The sequence below is a fragment of the Varroa jacobsoni genome, unplaced genomic scaffold (genome assembly GCF_002532875.2).
Source record: "Varroa jacobsoni isolate VJ856 unplaced genomic scaffold, vjacob_1.0 scaffold_1013, whole genome shotgun sequence".
In the NCBI taxonomy this organism is placed as follows: Eukaryota; Metazoa; Arthropoda; class Arachnida; order Mesostigmata; family Varroidae; genus Varroa; species Varroa jacobsoni.
The window spans coordinates 84,428-98,195 of NW_019213915.1; the positions used below are offsets into that span (position 1 = coordinate 84,428).

Here is a 13,768-nt window from a genome sequence, read left to right on the forward strand (position 1 = left end):
CAATACTGAAAACGAGGAAAATTTCGAAAATATTGGGGCAGAAGAAAGGGCGATGCAGATAACAGGAGAGGCCGGTAGTGAAGGAATTATAGTGAGCGGACAGGTCTAATAAAAGCACAAATAAGAATAATGCCTCTTCGGCTCCGTTCTCGTAGTGGGGCTCGTAGTCGTCGTCCGCTCTTGATCCACACTCAAGCTAATCGGTCCGCTGCGACCACTTCTGGTCTTCTCGTTTTTTCATAGCCTTCGCTCTGCGGCCATCTCCCGTTTTAGTCCATTGGTCCTTTTGGCGGCCGAGTCTTTCTCTGTCCACTATACTCTACTGGTACTCCTATGATTGTAGGAGAGCAAGAGGTTGCGCGCAAAGAGGCCGAAAGCATAAATCTGCATTTTGCGATTGCCTCTAAACGGATCCCAATTGCTCACATCCAACCGCGCTCTTCCTCTTATAAACTGCTCAAATACAAGCCGACGAAATCCTAGTCCTTCACGCTTTTACTTTTCGTGCTCGTTTCAGACGAGAAGAGCCACTATGTCGTTCATGCAGACATTGCAAGCTGCATGACTATCTAAAGCTACTATGGCAATCTGGCATGACCATTCCATTCAGAGGTATCACTAATAGTTGCTGCCGCGGTGACTTACCACACTCACTGCTACTAATAGGGCTGCCTACTTGGCGGGCTATGACAGAATGAGGAAACGGACGTGAACCCCTGTTCTAGGAGAAACCCCTCTAAATACGCCCACCCATATTCTGATAAGGGCGAAAGACGAAAAACGTGATTTCAAGTGAATAGGAACGGAGATAGAGATTTATTTATCGTCGGTACCATACATACCACTATCAGGCTATACGCAATGATACTCGACACTATATGCCTGCTGTTTTAGCGATCGTGAGTGCTGGTATAAGATCATATGCATATATGAGATCTACGGACATGTCAACTTGAAGCGGTCGGCAGCACTAGAAGTTTAAATAAGTTAAATTGAGCCCAGGGTCGCTGATTTGATCTTGGGACGGCATCCAAAGTTACGGCTTTCTATTAGGTCTAAGTAAAGCTCAAGAAAAATTAGCAAAATTTATCGTTTGCACCTTTTATCTGCTCTGTGTTTTTCCTATTGGCTTGTGGTTTGAGTGGTGAACCTCGGAATAACTGCTGAGGCCTGCTTCTGATTCGAGGGTAGTGGTAATCGGTTATACGGGATTCGCAGTATGAATCATAAGGAAAAAGTTATATATAGATCAAATATAGTCTATACCTAAGCACAGTTGTTTCGTGTGCACATGATCGGAACAAAAATGCTCAGATACATCACTTTTATATAATAAATGCGTACTTTTTTTACGCACAAGGAAGATCTATGACGATATTACCTGCAGTTCGCAATCCATATAGTTTTTCAAAGGTTATTTACTTAGACATTGGTTTCGTTTATAAAAGCTGTTCTGACAGTGAATGCATTTTAAAATGTCTTCCGAAGTTTTACGTAACTTCTTATTAAGAAGGTTCGGTTTTCTATTAAGAGATTGATAACATTTTAATTGTTACATCGTCTCAATCAATATTATCCTTGTCATGCGCTCTATTATCTTCTACTGCTCACAGCGGGATTCTTTCATTAACGGATTTTTAGCGACTAGAATAATCGGGACGGGTGTCTTATCGTAGATTTGTGCTACAATTCTGTGGCAGCTTGTCCCGCGTAAATGATACTAATCGTATTGTGGTACTTTGTTTTAGCGTGTGTTACTTCTCTGCAACGACAGAATGTATACGTTGAACGTGTCGGAGACCGAAGTTAGAATTAGAAAATATTGTTTAGTCGGTGAGGTAATCTGGGCATATGTTAAGCTTAAGTGTGGTATAGTACGTGAATAAATTCAATCCAAAGCTTTGCACATCAAAAACTTCTGTATAAGTTTTCCTCCCTGCAAATCTAAATAAAAGATTTGAACCAAGTTTTCACCTAAACAGATACCAGATGATAGCGGTTTGAGGTATATTAGTTCCTAAATGACTTCCTAGGAAATGGATAACCTGCTAGATGTGTTTATGACGCACGAGACAGTCACGCCAAACATATATATATATTGGAATTTTGTGAATATTTGTCTATTTTTGGAGCTTGAGATCTATAGGGGGTTATTAATATGATTTCTGTGTACAGCTTAATATGGAAAAAACTTATTATAGTACTACTATTATCGGAACTACTACAATATTATTGGAAACAAATCTAGGCTTTAATGGCGAATATAGGGTATCAGTCCCGTACCTGCGATGCCTTACGGGTGTACAGTTTTGATAATAGGTATTACAGTCCATTTAGTATTAGGCTGTTACAAGCAGATCTGGTGGATTAACTTCTGAACCAATGGGGCCAGAATAACGATTTTCTAATATGTTCTAGAGGTACTTTCTTTTACTTTTTGCACGCTTCTCCCAGCCCTCTGACAGATTCTAGACATCCATATACCAACCATTCGCGTTCCCGTATGTTGTTTTTCTAACTGTGCCTTCTCGAACTAGCTCAATAGTGAAATATGCTTGCTTACCAGATGCCCTTTATGTCTATTGCAAGCGCTACAATCACTCTACGTGCAAATCTACTTGACATTGCCACCAAGCTCAATTCTTCTTGGCGGTTATGCTATCCTCACGCCTGGTTTTTCTCCGGCTGGTCATAGATATTGAACTATGTCTCGCCTATCGCGAATAATGTTTCTGGAATCTTTTATTGATTGAAGTCTTGCACCGTAAACGTAGAATTTCCAACTGCACAAGCATTTCCAACTGGCCTGGAATCAATTTATGGAAAACCCATTTTTTTATTCAGTTTGCGCATTTTCCATAATTGGTTTATATTTTTGTGATGCATCACATGTGAAACGTTAGTTTTGGCTGACAGGGCCCTTCGAATCCAAACCCCACTTTTGTGAAAAGTTCCTTCCTTCGATTGTGACAATGCGCTCTTGATCTTCAAGTCCCAACGCCTGGTCACTTCCTCGCTGCTCCTTAACTTTTTGTCTCCATTTTTCACCATTCACGTAGCGTGATTTCTCTTTCGGGAAACAAAAAGTTGATTAATGCTCGTTGATTTTTCGACTTAAAAGGGATTTTCCTTCCGAACTAATTTTGGCAGGAGTAAACTCAATTGGTTTTCATTGACAGGTCTCTTGACTGAAGTATTTATCAATTACATTTTATCTGCTAGCAGCGTGTGGTTAAAAAATTATTCGATTTCAAGCCTGCAAGATTCGTTTGCTGCAGCCTAATGTAGTACTCTGTGCAATATAAATACGAGGATATCGCGCAGCGAAACATACGTAAATGGGAAGCGCGCTGTGGGAACGGGAACGGTCGATTTCGCGGATACATCGACTAAACAACGTGAAACACAAAGTTGACGGTGCTTCCGACGCTGTCACTACGGGGCCCGTAACCAGCTATTTTCGCTTACTATCCAGGCAGATGCAGAAGGAGATTTAATACCGCACGACTAGCACAAGCGATAGTTTGCCTAAACACTTTCCTTTTGTTTATATTTCTCAACTTATTGGTTATGTGATCGTTGTGAGCATGTATGAAATGTCGGAATGGGCGCAAAAGGGCGCTTGGAGTGCTCTGAACGTGGCTGGACTGGTAGAAACTCCAGATGCGACAGTTAACGGACGATGTCTAGACACTTCACAGCAGGTAGGCACGAGCAGGATCCGGTGGAATCGATCCTCTTTCCTGTACAGTATGATCCGAGCTGGTCCTCTTGCCAACGCCAGTTCATAGCACATATGAGCAGCGATTTTTTTATTTTACTCGATACACGACTGGCAGCAAACGAGCCTCTCGCGGTCTTAGCTTCAAACGAAGCAGAGTGGCTACCAGGTCGCCGGCTGGGCATTTTAGGGCTTTCCGAACCCTCGGCAAAAACCTCGCAACAACAGCATATACATCGATAGCCAGGCTTGCTTGGCAAGGCTAGCCAGCAGGGCCACCCATTCAGCTACTTGACGAAACCCTCAAGGCCCACTCGTCCCGGAAACTTAAGATAAAAAAATATGACCCAGCTGTACTAGTCATCACTGCGGCTGGCGCTGGCGAATGGACGAATCCTGCACGGGCTGGTAAGCCCACGAAGGTAAGGCCGTTGCACCAGACTCTCAGTAACAGTGGCAATGGGAACAGCATCGGTTGCAGGCACAGTGAACGAAAGCAGGCGGCGAAAAGAGGAGGAGAAGGAAGAAGATGAAGCAGAAGACGCTCTTACAAGCAGGTCCCTTGCCTGGTTCGTACCGCTACTGCTAGTAAAGACTAAGTGGAAAGTATAAGAGCTGCCGTCGCGTATGTGTCGGCTGGAGCGTCGAGAGGATGCCGGTGAGTGCGAAAACAGCAGACTGACAAAGGGGATGAAAAATCAAGAAACGGCCTGTCTGCTGTCCAGCTTTCTTGGCATTAGGAAGAGAAGTAGATCAGCGTATCGGGTGGCTTCTGCTTCTTTTTTAATTGCATCGTTATCGATTTTATAGCCGTGCAGTTTCTGCGGCTGCAGACGCCAGGCTGGTAAACGAAAAGGTAGAAATAGCTTCTCGTTTGATGGTGGCCGGCGATGGCATCAGCCGAGCGGGCTTAGTAGAGAGTTGTAGGGACGAACAGAAGAAGCCCGACAGCGCCCGTTCCCGTCACCTTTCGAGTGCTGCTTTTTCTCTCTGGAACAGCTCCTTGAGAATGCTGGAGTTGTCTGTTGTGGGAAGCTGTGTGGTAAAACCTAACTACGAGAGGTCCCCTATACGAGAGGTCGCTGGTGGCTGATGTTGCTCTTGGTTTTTCTATAGAGGATGGCCAAGTCACTTACGAGCCAACTACTTCACATTCAGAGGTCCAGAATAGGAAACAGAAATAAATTGCGCTCTGAGTCTACATTACCTGCTATAAAGGAGAAAGTGAAAGATAACAAGCTATTCGACAAAGCCTTAGTGATCGAAAAGCAGAATTAACGGCGAGGTGGAAGCGTTACGTAGGTGGGAAACCAAGAGCAATTACCGTGCATGAGTGTGTGTGTGTGTGTGTGTGTCTGGCCAAAAATTTGATTTTTAGGTATCATTCATCTATACCGCGTCTCAGGCCTACGTACCTATGAACTGAACAACCATCCTGATCGAAGATCTAGTAATAGAAAGAAAAGTAGTAGAAAGAAGTACTCACATGAAAAAGAGAGGACATGAAAGATAAGATGGCGAGATGGAGATGGGATGGGGACAACGAAAAAAAAAAAAAAAAAGCGAAAACGATAAAATGAGAGACGAGGGTTGTCCAGATGTTTCTTAAATAGGTTGAAAAAAATGTTTTTGAATTGAGAATCCATGCAAACCTTCCTTTTCGCTTGCACAAACTGAAGAGAAAGTTTGAAAAAAAAGAAGTTTTTGCTCGGGAAAGTTAGTAAGATCAGGGTGGAGAACGGCAGGCCGGGTGAAAAAACTAGTAGGGTGGCCCTACGGAATTGGGAAAGAGTAACGGTAGTGCTTCGACGGCGAGAGGGCTCCTAGACTAGGTATTGGCAACATCCTGCTGACTAGTTTAGCTCTAGTTGTCGGTGGAAGAGCGAGTAGGCATCGCTGGTACATTGGCCCCCGTAGTTGTTTCGCTAGCTTAGTCCTTTAGGCTTAAAGTATTATAGCAAGAAACTTCCACATAACAGCTACTACTCTTTAGGAGTGTATGTATAGTGCAGCAAAATAAAAGTTGATTTTTCTGCATGGGTTCGATGGGTAATTGGTTGATGGCTAGATAGCAGCCAAGCTATATGACTGCCTGTTTCGTCCTGGCCGCTGCTAACCTGCCCAGCAACGAGCAAATAGGAGGTATCGATTCCGTAGCGGGCGCTTTAGTAACGTTTATTCCTCGCCGAGCGCGTCATCCTCGGCAAGCACACTTACGCCATCTTCATAGGAGCCATGAAAGTCGGTTTGACGAGTGTGTTTGCAGAAAAGGCAGTTTTGGCTATATTTTGCTACAGGGAGGATCAAAAGATTTACCCAGGTGCGAAATATATTCAATGGGCCCACCATCCGGCTCCCTGCACAGGCAAAATCAGTTAGGCTGCGCTTGGATAGCGAGATCACTGCGCCCCTGTCCGAAGCAGCAGCGCCCACAATGCATCGCTTTCTTCTCTAAGAAGAAAAATAATAGCAATAAAAAAATTACTTAAAGAAAAAGTGAAAGCGGTTTTCGTCGTTTTCAGCTGGATCTTACTTTCAACCCCCCGTGTCCTCACACTCTTCTCCAAAAACCCGATCTTCTTGATCAAGCAGCCGGACACCATAGAATCGCTGCTGAGCTGGAGGTGCGAATTTTTCAGCAAATGCTCGTAGCGCAACTAGGTTGACCAAAAAAAAACCACAACGTTATCTTAAAGACGTACAGAAAATTGTAGTGTTATTCATTTTTAATAGTCAAGAATGCTATTTCCAACACGTGTTAGCGGTTGAACCGTAGACGAGACTTTCGACTAGTAACAGGAAGTTCTCGACAGCTGTGATACGGTAAACACGCAGAGATATGTTGATTTAACTGGCATTGGGCAACAATCATTACGCAGACACGTACTCTTCAGCAGTGTTGACGTGCTGAAACTATCGCGTGATTAAGCTCACGTTAAATCTAAAGCTTAAGATTGCATATAATAGAGTTTTGGCTATAATTAATCTATAAAGACTATAAATATATATATATAAAAAAAAGAGTATAATAAAGTTTAAACAAATTTAATCGATAAAAATGTGGTGTCGGGTTCCGTAAACGATAAAACCTGTCAGAATTAGGCCGATTTCTGAACTCCATCTTGTCACCAGCAAATGGCATACTCCTCACAAGTTCATCCATAGATGGCGTGAGTCTGCAGCAAAAACAAAAGCAAGTAGCCTTTTAACATTTCAACATAAGCAGAATACTTCACACGACATAGAAAGGAAGGCACCATTGGATTATGATTAGATGCGTTATTTAGAAGTTCTGGACCTTGTTAATACACATTACCATACTCAATGGACACGTCGCATCTCAATAAACTTTGACCTCTTTTCAAGGTCTCTGCGCTTCTTCAGTTTTTTTTTTTACGTTTTTTTATATAGTGCTCCAAGATTAGTTACATTTGCTTTTTTAGTTGATAAATACTCACTCTATTCTAATTGATCCTGCCGCAGTTACGTGCACGTTTCGAAAGCGTGCTCGTTTACGTTTCGCCGGGCCTCACATTGGGTTAGACTTCTCCAGCTGTCTTTTTTGTTTTCCTGACTTTTCAGGACAAGAAATCAATCATTTTTAGTATCGAAATACACATCAGACAGTAGATTCAGCTAAAAATGAACCGTTAGTATGTTCCGATCAAAAATACTTAGTGCAAATTGGGATTGTCATTTTGCTTAGCTATTTCCTGCATTATACCATGTTGTACATTTATTTACAGCCACTATGAGTTCTTCCGATTCATTAATCCACGTTCATTCATATTTAAATTATACATTGGCAGAAGATAAACCTATTAAAAGGACAATAGCATCGTATTAAATAAACGAGCATATCTATAAGATTACGATATCTGATAACTTGAAGCTTAAGTGTGGGTAATTTGTAGGCCTAAATCTTGCCCCTTCCCTCTCAACAGTTAAGATGTTTTTTTTGCAAATACAAAAAAAAAAAGCTAAGAAATTGTTTTAGATTCAACAGCTTAACAAGCATCCACGAACTAACAGTAAGTACATGGACAAAAAAAACTACCGCCTATACACAACACGCACTCTCGGCTGTATTATGTTTCAATGTGTTTGAACTACTTGCTATAATCTATCGACACGAAGTAATTACATGAACTTGTATAAGCGCCCCACTTCGGACATAGAGACATGCACGATTTGTCCCGCATCGCACCCTTAAACCGGTGGCAGCGACAGTCGTCAGGAAAGTTGCGATCAGTCGTTGTGTACGATGCCCCGATGGAAGAAAGCGAGCCGTATTGAATCGGGTCGAGAGAGATGGGCTTGGAACCAAAATGGGTAGCCTTTGTCGTTCGTAAAAATCTCATTTTGGCCGAGGAGCGAAAATCGAGTTAGCGGCATTCTAACGTCACTGGTAACGTCATCGTCACCACCGCTACCACATTACGCCTCCATCTGGTATCTCTGTCTTCATAACGACCAGCGGCGACAACTGAGATTATTTGCCGCTCTCCGCAGTATCCACGAAAGCGTCGGGGACTTCGTTACTAAATTGCTTTCCTTTGGTGGTTTGGTGCCTTTGCTAATCGGCAACTCTGTGGAGATTTGTCGTTGTTGGCTACTCTATTGCAAATGCTAAAGCACCAGTGCGTCTAAGAAAGCTACATAGAAATAGAGACGAAACAGGAAAACAAATTACATAAGATAATCCTTAGTGACCAAAAAGACCTGGGCCCATCTTGACTGCTAGCATGGTCTGCGTTATGGCTGGACGTTAGGGGTTGGCAGCGACTGATAAGAGAGCTATTACCTGGAAGTCTAGCTTTCAAAAAGGTGTATATATATATATATATATGTAATAATCCTAGACGAAGTACTGGTTGAACAAATTGCGATTGTGCAGCTAGTAGTACGTTGTCACTAGACTTGACGATAACGAGAAAAGAGTAGATCGTCGAAGTTAAGAGACTATTCAATTCGAGGGTGGATGAAGGAATCGGCCAAGTCGTGAGGCGGGGGCTGGTGGTGACGCCTTTGAGTGTGAAGGGAGTCGCCAATGAAACTATCAGTCTCTACCTATACAACCAAAAGAATACTTAGAGGCGCGCGTATACGCATCAGCGTACGCAGTTCCAACAGCTGGTGTCGATTTGACCAACTGGAGCAGGCGTCAAATAATTATATCGATGGCTTGATGATGTTAAGCATAATCGCACGGCCTCGTTGCAACAAGTTCTGCACGACTGCCAACCGCGGCTACCTCGTGCTTAGAAAATTCGCGAAAACCAATTGAAGGCGCGGACAACTGTGGGCCGTATGTGTTTTACTCATATTTATTTTATATTGTGTGTATGCTTTCTTTCACAAGCGCCTATTAAAAGACCCTGCACCATTACTACTCGCCCAGTTTAGCCCCAGTAAATAAATAAGATGCATCGACTTTAAGAGTGCGCTTCATGTGTATAGAGATTTCACGTTGCTGTAATATAATAGTGCTGATATATTTGCGTACTAACTTTTGGGATAGAACTTTAGGACCCCGGACTTTCGAGGCCCATCGAAGAAGCAATGATCCCTAGCCGAATATAAACGTGCGTTTTATAAATTAAGGAACTTCACTCCTTATACTTAAGTTATAAGTATTTCGAATATGCATGTATGTAGCAATTGTACCTCTAGAATTGTAATGAACGTTGCTATTGACAATGTTGTTGCTTCCGTATTATTACAAAACATAACAATTACTTTATCGTTTTGAAAGTAGCATTTTAAAAATAGAATATTGGCCCATAGAAAAGTTCCTCATAACCGTATCTGCAGCTATTTGTAATGTATTTGATGCACTCGCCTTTATAATATCTTGAATTTTGCTTGTGAACTTTCTTCAGATACTTCAGTGTGTAAGTGCATGAGTAAAAAAGCAAATATTATCTTTTACATATATTTTACTAGCAAAAAACGGGGTAACAACTTTTCACAGCTCGTTATCTTTGCTTAAGATCAACTGCAAAAGGCAGACCACCAAATCGGCACAATTTCCTGTCCCGTTTCAAGTCACTTCTCTCTCATCCGTTCAGCAGTCATTCTCCGCAAGACTAGAACTGGCAGATCAACAGTCATACCCCGGCTTGTCGCTAAAGCACTGTCACTTAATTTTCAGTTGTTTTTTTTTACCTGTTTCTCCTCCACGCAGCCGCTAAGCATCCGTCGTTCGCTCAGCTGTACTTGAATGGTGCTTACTTGTCCCTCAACAAGAAGCAGTTAAATTGCGCCCTTTCAAACCTGTTTGCTATTACTTTACTCAAGTCAACGATCAGGCACCAGGACACGTTCGCAGCAAGCGAAGACGTCGCATCGCATTTCTCAGTATCGACATCCCCGCTGCTTTGCTCTTACATCTCCCGTGTTATAGATCTTGTTCGCCAGGTCAAGCAACATCAACAACAATACGAACAGTAACAGCGACGAGAACAACAACTGAAGCTGCTTCCCTCAATCACTTCATTTTATTGTAAAGAGACAGACGAGAATGGGACAGAAAAGGAGGTCCGGTGCCCAAAAAAGGGAAGCTTTGTTATCATCATCCTCAGCTAAAGGCCTCTGGGATAACTGAAGATAATAAGAAGTTGAAACAGCGAGTGTGGGCAAGCTCAGAGCTTGTTCTACACTCTGGAACGTCCGTCCAAACAGTAGAAGTAGTAAAATAAGCATCTGAAGATGTATGGCAGCTCGGATCTAGCAGGGGCATTATCATTGGACCTGCTTGCTGCAGTTTTTTTTTTTTATTTAAGAAGAAGGAATAGGGGAGTAATAGAGGCTTCATGGAAAACTTAACAGAGGGGAGCGAATTAGAAACCTTCCTAAGAGTATATTTACATTCTGTGTGTCCTATTTCGCCAGAGGATGAGCTACAGGGCAGCATGTGGCTCTCCGAATTTATATGGGCATGTAGGCCGTTTTTGGTCAAACAACTTCATCAAGCGGTTAGTTCACTTCTGTACTTCTGTTACTTTTGCGATATTCCTCGTACTCTCTAACTTTGCGAGCTTTTTCAATTGTATGAAGTGGCATCTTACCATATTATCGCTATTTTGTTACTTTGGATCTGTCTCCTTCGCTTGGACTACATTGGCAGTCGCTGGTAGCGGTAATTATTGTGTCAACGGCTTCTCAGCGTCCAGCTGCAGACTGTTTCAAAAAGGGCTAAGGACGCAGCGCAACTTAAGTGCCCACGATGGTGTCCTGCCACGCTGAAGCACGTCCAGCATGTTCTAAGAAAACACCTGAGCGAGTAGTTACACGCAGAGTACCCGCATTTCTGACAATAATGCTCGAACCCACTTTCTGTCCAAGGCGGATACGTTCAGCTCCGTGCAAGAAATGGGGGGAGGCGGCCAAAACTTTCACAGTGGTGACCTCTCATACGTAGCCGTTGCCACTATTACGACCATCAAAACACTCACTGAAAATACAGAGAATTGAGAGGACACCCGCTGACATCAAGTCCCATTCCGCTGTCACAGACTTTCACCCTTCGCGAGTATATTTCCACCAGCATGGACATCCGTGTCGGTACTCCCACCGAAATTTGTTGCGACGACCATCACCACCACTACCGCTCCTAGCGAGGCAAGCCGACACTGGGAAGAGCCTCGGAAGACCCTGTCGGCTATCGCCACTCATCTTGCGTAGCGCAACGTCTGGCCCTATACCCCCCCCCCCATTACCTTTCCAGACCCCACAACTGTCCACTCAGGCAGCTCACATCACCGTGGCGTTTCTACACTTTCTGCTCGCGTGCTGTATAGTTTACATTGCATGTGTTTCATTATTTCGCTGTTTCTCGCATTTCGTCGCATGACTGCGCCAGACATTCTAAGGCGAGCGACTCTTATTACGTTGCCCACGAGCACCTTCACATGGGCCCACCTCTGCTACCAGAGCAGCAGAAGCCGCACAGAGCTCCCCTAGGAACAGCGAGAAGAGCACCCGCTATCAACATGGGTACGAAATAGTGGCGGAATGGAGTGCCTGGTAATATACAGGTGTCATCCACACATGGAGCCCAAGTCGTCTCCAGACAGCTAGAATACCGCACTTCTGATATTGCCGCTGTTAGTGCTACCGGTTTCGCTGTTGCGGCAGCTTCTGCTACTATTCTAACACAGAGGGACCTACTTAAGCCCATATATGCACATATATATACATGCACAGACCGCGGAATAAAATGTGATAGACGTGGGTGTCTCTATAGCGATATTCCAATGAGAAATTGAGACAACTCAACTCTGTCCGTTAGAACAGAGAAAATTGTGAAAATGATACTGAAAAGGACTATTCAGCTTGTGTTTCGCACGCCTTGTGTTGACAGTGCTTGACACAATCAGTCAGTCATACGAGGAACACATATTGCATGGAGTAGCCGAAGTTGGAAAAAGAAGGCATGCGCTGGCAGTTAAGGAGCTTAAGCAGTGCGTAGAAGACCCGCATTTCTGTGATAATTTCCACACTGAGATAGAAGTATAGGATAAAGGATTGTGTAATCGGCTGAACCCCAGTCCGTGCACAGCCTCGAGGAGTACGATCGCAAATCTATGGATCTTCGCAAAAATGGGCAAGCGATCTTAATGGGTAGGTTGGTTTATCCAATCGACAACTGCATCACAATTAATTTGAACTGTATAAAAGACGATAATCCGTATCTATGTTTCCTTGGCACGGAAAAATTAACGTATCAGATAGATTTGCATATATGCTCATATCATTCACTCGTCTAAACTTCTCCCTACATAACTACAACTGAAAAATGCCGAATTCGTTTATACGTGATTACAGCAATTCAAACATGGAGCAAATTACTGTATACGCCTTTAATTTCTGATAAGAACAACAGAGAACGCTCACAAGACGAAACAGGGATGCACGACGCTGAGGTGTGCTTCCACTACACAGTGAAGACTCGTGGGACAAAGTTACAAATTATTATCAGTTCGATTCGCTCCTGTGATATATACCTATGATTCGCACAGAATTAATCTAATTACTTATTTGTATTTTTGTATCAACACATTAGCAGTTTTAGTGCATGTCTAGGCATAATTAACACTAGTAAATTATACGTGTTTATAACAGCCGTGATTCATTGAATTACTATTAGATATCATTGACCTATAGCGTAATACGCACAGAGATATTACCCCAGCCTATCGTCCCCAGAAACCTTTTCTGACGGGTTACACGGTAACGCGTACAATAACTATATATATATATATATATATATATATATATATATATATACATATATATATGTACGCTACTACGTTGTGTGTACTTCTTGCTAGGTTCGCTACGACTCTGGCCTTCTTGACGAGATAGTAAAGCGCAAATAGCAACGACACTAATAGCGATCGGTCAGAGAAAGTGTCACATTTATGATCTAGTTGGGCATTTTATTCCATCCCACAGTCGGCCTAGGACTCTGTTTGTCAATATCAGTATTTCCGTTGACATCAACGACTCCTTGAAGAAAGAGAGGAAGACGGATGCATCCTTGACTAGCAAATACATTTCACTGGAATAGCAATGACAGAAAAAGTGTGGCATCAACCAGCACATGAAGGCGAAAAGGCAAAGATCATCAACCTACGCGCAAACCTCCTGAGAACTGCTTGGCTAGTATTTGCTGCTTATCGATATCGATCGTTCCTTATGATTCGTCAAACGTGGCACTTCATCTGATAGGTGCACGCGGGGGGAATGAAACGTACTTAAACCGTTGACGACATATGTCCAAAGGCGCGTGCATCTGTAGCTATCAATATTATGTTCTATATTATCGTTTCAAGCATATGTTAGACGCATTTCGCGCACAGCAAACGTCAAGAACTCAGAAATGGTCGTTACGTGGGTTCTAAATGGCTGACCTATTTAGTCCGTTCGGCCGCAGAGCAATTTATATCATATTATGCCTAAAGGATTGACGATGCTTTCGACAATCTTTTAGATGCCGACCTACTGTATTAGTCAGCGGCCAAACATACGTGTAGCGCATAC

At 43.0% G+C, this 13,768-nt stretch overlaps 2 long non-coding RNA genes across 4 annotated transcripts in view; one reads left to right on the forward strand and one right to left on the reverse strand.

Annotated features, from left to right (window-relative positions):
* Positions 1 to 13,768, forward strand: part of LOC111265804 (uncharacterized) — a 50,098-nt gene that overhangs the window by 8,925 nt on the left and 27,405 nt on the right. The window lies entirely within an intron of this gene.
* The window catches only part of LOC111265803 (uncharacterized), a 37,586-nt gene continuing 30,276 nt past the window's right edge, over positions 6,459 to 13,768 (reverse strand). Inside the window, exons 2-4 of one of the 2 annotated variants that reach the window (XR_002683675.2) lie at positions 7,180 to 7,295; positions 6,811 to 6,897; positions 6,459 to 6,634 (exon numbers count right to left, since the gene is read on the reverse strand). This is a non-coding gene — a long non-coding RNA (uncharacterized LOC111265803). Of the gene's footprint in view, positions 6,898 to 7,179; positions 7,296 to 13,768 lie in introns of both variants that reach the window. The other variant, XR_002683674.2, reaches the window with a different exon arrangement.